This window comes from Macrobrachium nipponense, chromosome 8, assembly GCF_015104395.2.
Source record: "Macrobrachium nipponense isolate FS-2020 chromosome 8, ASM1510439v2, whole genome shotgun sequence".
In the NCBI taxonomy this organism is placed as follows: Eukaryota; Metazoa; Arthropoda; class Malacostraca; order Decapoda; family Palaemonidae; genus Macrobrachium; species Macrobrachium nipponense.
The window spans coordinates 98,333,909-98,343,908 of record NC_087203.1 but is presented as its reverse complement, the minus strand read 5'-3'; the positions used below and the strand labels follow the sequence as shown (position 1 = coordinate 98,343,908).

Sequence of the window (10,000 nt, the reverse complement as noted above, 5' to 3'; positions counted from 1 at the left end):
TAGATATATATATATATATATATATATATATATATATATATATATATATATATATATATATATATATATATATATATATATATATATATATATATATATATATATATATATATATATATATATATATATATATATATATATATATATATATATATATATATAATATCAACATATATGTGTTTCGGGTTAATCAACTTATCACAGGAATAAATTAACCCTTCATAGGCAATAAAGAGTAAATAAAATCATACTGGAAATTCAGGGGGAGGCTGAATATCAGTCTAATAATGAAGGGGGGGGGGGGGGGGGGGGGGGGCTGGAAGCCCAAAATATCACTCTTCCAAAACCGGCAACGTACAGGAAGCTAATTCACAGCGAAGTGAAAATTCAGATATGGCTTGAGCGACGGAGAATAAATGGAAGTTTTAAATCAGGCTGTAATGGGTGCACGTCTTTTTCACTTTATACCACTGCACATAAAAGCTATTAGCTTGTTTATGCTTTCCTCCGAGAAGATCGGAGTTTAATGGTTTGGGTATCAAACGCGTATAAACGTATTCTCCCCAAATCCTGCCCGCAGTCATTTTTAACGATGGCCTATCCCAATCATGAAATACACGTTTCTGATGCAGCAATTAACGGTGTTGAAAACTTCCAATATTGCATTTTTATATCGGTCATAAAACGGGTAAATACAATAGTTTTCTGTGTGAATTTATTCTTTCTTTTTCATTAAGTGGTATCATCTCTCTACATTTTCCATTATCTTCTGTTTCCTCTTCCTAATAATCACCATATTCTTTGGAAGCTTGAATGTCAAGTCAGTGGCCCATGTGCGCTTTTCCATATGAGCTGTGTTTATTTTCTGAATAATAATAATAATAATAATAATAATAATAATAATAATAATAATAATAATAATAATAATAATATACACTCCGACACTTTCTTATTCACAGCATTAAGATAATATATATTTGTGATTACCTAACAATATCCCATCTGCCCAAAGAAAATTAGAAGTTACGAAAGCAGTGAACACCAAAATATCATCATGAAGAGCCCTAGACAGTTTCAACTTTCAGAGAGCGAACTTGAGTAAGAGAGAGAGAGAGTTCAAAAGCATCAAAGAGCAGCGTGAGCGCAAGAGAAAAGAGATGAGTGTAACAGGATATTGACATGCTACAGAAGAACCTCCTAAGAGGCAGCCTTGAGGAAGTGGCTTCTTCTTTGATTAAAAGCAGACGGAAAATTAGAAAGAGGAAGAGGCGCTGTTTCTCTCGGAAAAGCGCCGTCTCAAGTATCTTGGTTGATGACGATCCACTTTCGTTTTCAAGTTTCAACCGCACCCACTCGCTTCCTTTCCAGTGTACACGTAGCTCATTCCCACACCCAAAAATAAATACCTTTATCTTATATACATCTTCGTTACGGACGCTTCGCAGTAAGAAATTATAAGGTACAGTGACCAACCGACAAATATGATGGTAGAGCACTAAGCTTGCATGTGTAAAGTCTACTATAGCAGGTTCACTTAAGATAGATTCTTGGGTGAGCCCTATGCCTGCGGGACGTTTGTTTGGCGGCCACTGATTGGCTGGGAGCTGCCTACCTCCCGTTACCAGCCAATCAACGGTCGGCAAACAAATGTTTCGTAAGCATAGGGCTCATCCAAGAATCTACCTTAAGTGAATTGGCTATAGTAGTGAACACAGTTGTGAATGGGTACCAGTAGCAGCTTGGAAACTTCAGCTCAAAAAGACTTACTGAAACTTCTGCTGTCACCCCTTCCTAATACACATTATATATATATAATTAATATAGTATATAATAATAATATTATATTCTATATTTTATATTATATATATGGGTCACAGTAGGATGAAATTATCTTGCAATCTGAATACTATTTGTTCTTTATCAGTGCATGAGCAAATCAATAATCCTATTCCAAGGCAACTTTCTTCCAAGTGTTTTGTTTTATTTTTCTATGAAATCAATGTTATAACAGCAACATAGGTAAATATTAATATGTTTTTATTTATAATATGCTTATGAACCTTCATGTTTCCCAGACCACTAGTAAAATGAACGACTAAATGCGCTACCATTTCACTCTCGCACTATGCTGACTCAACTCCCAAAACGCAATGAATTCGTAATTTCTCGTGTCTCCTAATTTACGGTACGTTTCCGAAAGCGAAAACCTTGGATAAAATTTCATGAATGTGATGACGAATGAATCTCTCTCTCTCTCTCTCTCTCTCTCTGTCTCTTCATGTCAGAATTCGACCGTGAATTAGAAGGAACAGGTACATTCAGCGCCATTTCACCCACGCTATCACGAAAGATGAGAATTTACTTGAGCTCATAATTCTATGTTCTTATCATACCTATGTTTGTTTGTATGGTGTTTTTACGTTGCATGGAACCAGCGGTTATTCAGCAACGGGACCAACATGACTTTCGAATCACATCGAGAGTGAACTTCTATCACCAGAAATGCACATATCTAACCCCTCAATGGGATGCCCGAGAATCGAACTCACAGCCACCGAGGTGGCAGGCCTAGACCATACTGATCAAGCCACCGAGGCGCTTATCTTAACTACGTAAAAGTTGTATGTGTTTAATTGTTGACCTGTCTCTATGCTTGTCACCCTTCTATCTTTCCTGCTTCCTAACAACTCGTATCTCCTTATAACAATGTTATCTACATAACAACCATTTGACGAGAAAGTCATGCAATGAATAATATCGAATAGGAACACTCACTTACAGAGAAAGTAAAAGAAAAGAGAAGAACACAGAACACTGGAGAGAGAAATGGAACAAAATCTTCAAGAGAAAAACAGAACACTCACTTCTACCACGTCAAGGCCACATGGACCCTGTTCTAAACATCCGGAAAAAAACATGTTATTTAGATCCACATTTACAAAAGGAGGTGGGGGGGGGGGGGGGGATGGGTAAATGGAAGGAGGGGGAGGGGGTTGGTTATAGAGAAGCTCTGCAGAAGTCTCAACAGCGACAGAAGACTGACATATCAGGAGCAGTAGTCCCCTTCGAAAAGGCGTGCGTCACGAACTGCCCTTTTCCCTTTCTCTTCTGCCTCTTCTTGAGGATGCAGTCTTTCAAACAGGTTCTAACTAAAGCTGCTCTGACCACTGATGCCACGGTTGGTCTTGACAGTTGTGGTGATGCCTCTTGTTCTTCCTCTTGCCTTTTTTGTCTCTTCTCTTCCACTCGCACGCCGACTGCCTGACTGCTCTACATCTGCTCCAAGTTGTTGACATGGGTGAAGATGAGCGTAATTAACAAGTGCACCATTTTTCTTCTCATCGCCGCCATTGCTTTAACATTGCATTTAGGAAATTTTATGGTCTTGAGGTGGGTGTGTCTGTCTAGAATGGCAAGTTGAAATGGATAAAAAAGTTGCAGGTTTCTCCTACTCAGTAATCTGATTTTGTAAGTAAATACGTTTGCTAATGTATATATAATACAGGCATGTATATATACACACACACGTATATATACATATATATATGTATTATCTAGTGTGGTGTAATACGATTATAATAAAGTATATATATATATATATAGGTATATAGTATATAATATATATATATATAATATACTATATTAGCAAGATAAGGTAGCAAACGCAGTTTTCAAACATCAATAAAAAGATTCACCCTCCTTTCCATCACCTTAGCGATTGCACTATGTCTATATGAATCCCACTAAAATATAATGCAAAGGAGCGCATGTAATATATGAAGGCGTTTTAATACACGCGTCACCATAAAATCTAAAAAAAAAAAAATAAAAGTTATTAGAAAGAAAACATTGATAGCTTTGGCACCTGACCACGTCCCCCACCCACACATAAAAGCAGTACAAAATACCAGCTGTTAGGGGCACCTGAAAGAACCTGCCACTGGGGATTTGCAAAGCAACCAACACAGCGTTCAAACTTCGGCCAGGTGAAAAAGGGCTTTGAACGAATTTTTCTGCAAGCTTGAACATTTTGCATGAGTTAACGTTTTTTTCTCTTTCTCTCTCTGCACTCCCAAAGCTGATCTCGGTTACCGATTGACTGACTGAGTATGGAATTTAGGCCAAAGGCCAAGCACTGGGGACCAATGACGTCATTCAGCGCTGAAGCGGAAACTGACAGTAAAAGATTGAAAAGTGTATAATAAAAAAAGGAAACCATCGCAGTTGCGCTATGAATCCATTGTTAGGAGACGGTGGAAGGCAAGATAGGAGAGAGAGAATATGAAAGGAAGTGCAGTAAAAGAAACGAAAGGGGTTGCAGGTAGCGAACGAAGGCGCACTGCAAATAACCTTAACTAATACGTAATGCTTACATGCACTGCATGAGGCGCACTGACGGCACTACCCTCCTACGGGGATGATCTCGGCTACCCTCCCACCGATGTTTTTAATGGCCTCCCAACTAGTTTCTCGCCCACAGGATATTTTGCGATTTTGACATGAATGTCCCCAGTTCTACTGAGCAGAATCCCCAGTTCCTACAACTTTCCTACTTACATGATAATTAAAACCTTTCCTTGAAATTCGCGTTTTCCTTTTAAAATCATTTAACGGAACATAACGTGCAGATAAATTCGCACAGGAGGTCAAACTTCTCACATATAACAATTACGAGACTTCCTTGTACCTAGCCAAATTTGGCAAACTATGCGATGTACCATTAATGTTCAAGAAACCTTTTAACTATACTTAAATTATATGCAAAATGTTTTAATTCCAACTCTGCATACGAGATGCCTATTTTTCGCTAATATTTTTTTCGTGCATAATTTCTCAACTTTCATGTCTCATATACCAATGATTCCTTTAAACTATATATACACTGTTACTGGAAAAAGTTGAAAAACCCAACAGTTTTGATGGTTTCAGTGACTCAAGCCTCCTGTATAAGAATCTGCTGATCTTTTCTATCTTGAAAAGTATTACACCTTGTTTGGACAAGATAATAATGAAAACAAACACTGCATGAACCTATCATTCTATAGCCTACAGTGCGGGAAACTGGAGACAGGCTTTGCTGACTAAAATAATGTTTTGTCAGGAATCCTGTATTTGTGTAAAGTAATCAATACAATTGCAAAGGCTTTTAATAAAATAAACACTGTCTGCGTGTAATATATATATATATATATATATAATATATATATCTATATATATATATATATATAATCATATATAATATAATGTATGTATATGTATACAATCCATGAAACTTGATCACTTGCTCAGTTGTACTGTGCATTCCAGGGTTGGTAAAAAACCGGGGTTTTTTTTAGAAAAACCAAGCCCGGGAGGTTTTTTTACCCTTGTTTTATTGGGGAAAATGTGGGGTTTTTTTTACAATTTACTAGTTTCATTTATATTTTCTATTTTCTTACTGAATTCTTTACCTTTAATATTTTAAACCTATTTCCTCAGTTTCATTTGTATTTCAGCTATCTACTTATAATCCTTGAAAAATTAAGAGAAAAATATAAAAATAAGTTGAACAGACATGCAAGTGTCCTATTAAGTAAAAGATCCTTTCCCGAGACCGATTTTAAGTCTAGTTTGTACCAATATAGCAGTCCCGTATTTTAAGGGTTAAGTCCTACCAGGACCAGGTATATATGGTAATTAAGACTTCTTTAGCTTAGGCCTACTATGGAAAGTTTGGGAAACTGGAGTCCCAAGTTTCTGACAGCAACTTTTATTGAGCAATTTTTTCCCCATTATAATTTATCTGTCTAATAATTTATTTATCATCATTTGTGTATCGGCCTATGAAAGTTTAAGTTCTGTACTACCCAAAACCAATGCCAAGTTTGTTTGTCTTCAGGCCTAAAGTATCAAATGAAGCTAGTTTTTCACAATTACATTACTTTTCAATATAAAATCATAACAAATACTGGATTTTCTTTTATTCCTGATATTTAATAATGTATGTACATACTGTATATTGTAGCTGTACAGTACAGTAATGCCCTTTTGCATTATAAAAGTTGAGACTTCAGTCTACTTAGTAGGCCTAGGCTAAATCTCAAGTATCTTATGTGCCTGCTCTGACCATAAATCTGACTTAAGAATAGATCTGACTTACAAAAGGTCTCAGAAACTTATCTCTTGCTGTACTGTAAACTGTAATGAACTATATTATGTCTTAAAAAAAAATGGGTTTCTAGGTATACTGTTCTACTCTGCATTGTGTATCACATTACAATTTACACAATAGTACCATAATAATGTATTATAGAACCAGAAAACAGATAAAAAAGGTAAAAAACCCGTCCGGTATTTTTAAAAGACTAGAAAACTATTTTATTATATCTTCCATAATTAAAAAAAAAGTGGGTTGTAAATATATTTGTTCTACTTTTAATTATGTATCAAACTAAAAGTTACACAATAGAACAACGATAATGAATTATAGAAGCAGAAAACAGCTAAAAACTTTAAAATAAAAACTTTAGATAAAAAAAAACCGGCCCGGGAGGGCAACCGGGTGGGTCCCCGGGTATCATACCAACCCTGGTGCATTCACACAAAGAATAAAGGACCCCACTTGAACTGGATGGTATCTAATGGAGATAACATCCTGTTTAAACAGGGTCCTGCTATACATTTATATCTGTCTACAAATCTATCTACCTATATACATATACATATATATTTCTATAGTTTATATATATACTATTATATATAAATATATATATATAAATATATATATATATATATATATGTATATATATATATATATGGAATAACGCCAAATGTATATAGGAACAACGAATAGATTCTGATAGCTACCAAATATACCTGTTCATGTGCGTGTACGTACGTGGTGATTAGCCTTATCAGTCTACTACAGGATGAAAAATAAAAAGAGTAATGGGCTTGTCCCGTTCTTTTTTCTCTAACTTACTTCAACACTTCCTTCTCCAGCGTTTCACGAAACTCGTTTGAATCCCCTCAACTTCTTCTAAATATTTTTCCTGAATTATGCAAGGCCTCATTTCACAGTCGGCCGCGGCTCTGAGCCACTCTAGTAATTTAACAGGCACTAAAACGCTCTGGCATTTGAAAACTCGGATACCATTTCTACGGCAAAGAACTTCAACCGGCATTTAAAATGCCATACTGTCCGAGCCTTGCATAATGGAGGCAAACGTCAATAGAAACTAGAAACCACCATAAAATCCTATGGCCGTCATATGCCTAAACGATAATGATTATCATACTGTGCTACAAGTAGGCCTAACTAATGTCACTGACGCTGAAGGAAAAAATGAGAGAGAGAGAGAGAGAGAGAGAGAGAGAGAGAGAGAGAGAGAGAGAGAGAGAGAGAGAGAGAGAGAGAGAGAGAGAGAGACTCAGGTTTTGAGGAATCCGAGTCCTAAATTTCCCCTCAGCTTTCTTCGGGCTTCACGGAACGCCTAATTGACCTCTCCTCGGCATGCAGAACTAACTAACCTCGACGCTCGTTGAATTCCTGGCGATCGTAATGAACAAGTCGTTTAATTAAGTGACTTTACATAATTAGGATCGTAAATCCACTTGCCCATTATGCAACACAATGCGGCCGTAATGTAGGCAAGCAGCGTCGAGTGCTTTTGCGTCTACGGCAGACTGAGGTTAAGAAAAGTCAACAAGGGAATGAAGACTAACGAAATGGATTGTAAAAATGTGAAAATTGATGGTTCATGCACTTCCATACATACTCGTATAACAGTTTTTATGTTTTTGCAAAGATATATTTCCCAAGCATGAAGAGATACACTATTTTTTGCCAGCGAGAGAGACTTTTACGAACTTCAACAAGAAACCATTTCTAAAATAGTACATTCGATCTGAAAATATAAATTCAGGTGGACGAGACGTTGTATAGGTCATTATGTATATTTAATTTTGTATGTGTATATTTATTTATATAGCTATCAATAGGGGTTAAAAATGAAATCTTAAAAGTAGAATCCGAACTAAAAGTAGTATACGTAGGCAAACTAATATATAGTATCATTCAGGATTTTAAAAAAAAGTCTTCTTTTCTTTAAAAACACTGCGAGTCAAGTACATACATATAAAATTTAAAATTTTAAATTTAGCAAAATACTAAAATTCTATATGAACTCTCTCAATGCTAGACACACACACACACACACACACACACACACACACACACATATATATATATATATATATATATATATATATATATATATATATATATATATATAATATATATATATATATATATATATACATATATATATATATATATATATATATATATATATATATATATATATATTATATATATATATCCTAGAAGGTGGTTCTAGATAATAAATGAATGAGTACCGTTTTACGAGAAAAGTGATGGCTACATACTTGGATATAATCTTACAAGTATAATTCTGTTTGATAGAAATGAATTTATCAGCGAATTGTTCAATAACGACTATTTACAAAACTTCCAATCATCATAAAAAATGTGCTTTTAATATACCGCAATTTCTCCAACTTTTGTAAGTAACATATTGAGAACCAAAATATTTTGTCTGCCCTTATTTCTATCGAATTTTACACAATTAAGTATTTATTCTTAAATAGGCAGGTGATCCGTGGCATGAAACGAGTTGATAGAATCACTTTTATAAGGGTTATTATTGAATAAATATGTGTATATATAAACATATATATGTATTTACATATATGTATATATAAAGGTATACACATATATGCATATATATTCAATATTAACCCTTAATAAAAGTGATTATCAACTCGTTTCAGGCCATGGATCACCTGCCTCTTTAAAAATGAAAAATGAATTGCGAACGAATCGATAAAAATAAGGCCAGACAGCAGAACATTTTCGTTTCGAATGTCTTTCTTACAAGCAGAATTTAAAGAAATTGCGGTACTACATAAAGAGCACATTTTATATCTCGGTTCTAAATTCATTTTTTATTAGTCATGATTACCAGAGGTTTCGTAAAAAGTAGACACTGAGCAATTCCCTGAAAAATGTATTTCTATAAAGAGAAACATACTGGTAAGATTATATCAAAGCATGCAGCTGTCACTTTTTTTTGCCGTAAAACGGTATCCATTCATCTCTTACGACCTAATTTTTTTTCTACTCTAGAACAACCTTTTGATATATGTATATAATATATATATATATATATATATATATATATATATATATATATAATATATATATATATATATATATATATATAAGTATATAGGTATGTATGAAATCAGTATTGAAAAAGTTCATTTAATAGAATTAAATAGTTTGCTATATTTAACATCTTAATATTATATATATATATATAATATATATATATATATATATATATATATATATATATATATATATGTGTGTGTGTGTGTGTGTGTGTGTGTATATTAGGATGTTCCTGAATTTGTATGGTGTCCTGGGTTCGCGCCTGGGCGCCGACAATTCTATTATCGCCTAATAAAATTCCCCTTCGGTTAAGCATATATGAAAATATATTAATTCCGAGGTAGAGTGAATTAGATATTAAAGGACATTTGTAGCTCGATGTATGTATATGAATCACGGTAATGTGATATGACTTATATATATATATATATATATATATATATATATATATATATATATATATATCTATATTTAGCATCATGTGCAATCACACGCCAAACACCTTATATAATTATATACGCAAATATACATGTTATATATGTGTTTGTGTAGGATGAGATAACGGAAACATAGTGCTGCTTTTATGGAAGGACTCCAGGGGAAAAAGAAGCTTAACTATTTGCAATAGACGTAGCGAAAAAATGGCAAACGAACAATAAAACTAAAAGATGGTGTATGAGATTAGGCTACTATTTGATTACCGAGGAAGCGCCTCGAAGAGTTGTTGAATGCAAAGGATAAACGACAAGCAGATCTGGATGATCC

At 34.3% G+C, this 10,000-nt stretch overlaps 1 protein-coding gene across 6 annotated transcripts in view; it reads right to left on the bottom strand.

The window, feature by feature from the left end:
• LOC135222925 (uncharacterized) overlaps positions 1-10,000 on the bottom strand; it is a 343,175-nt gene that overhangs the window by 285,903 nt on the left and 47,272 nt on the right. The window lies entirely within an intron of this gene.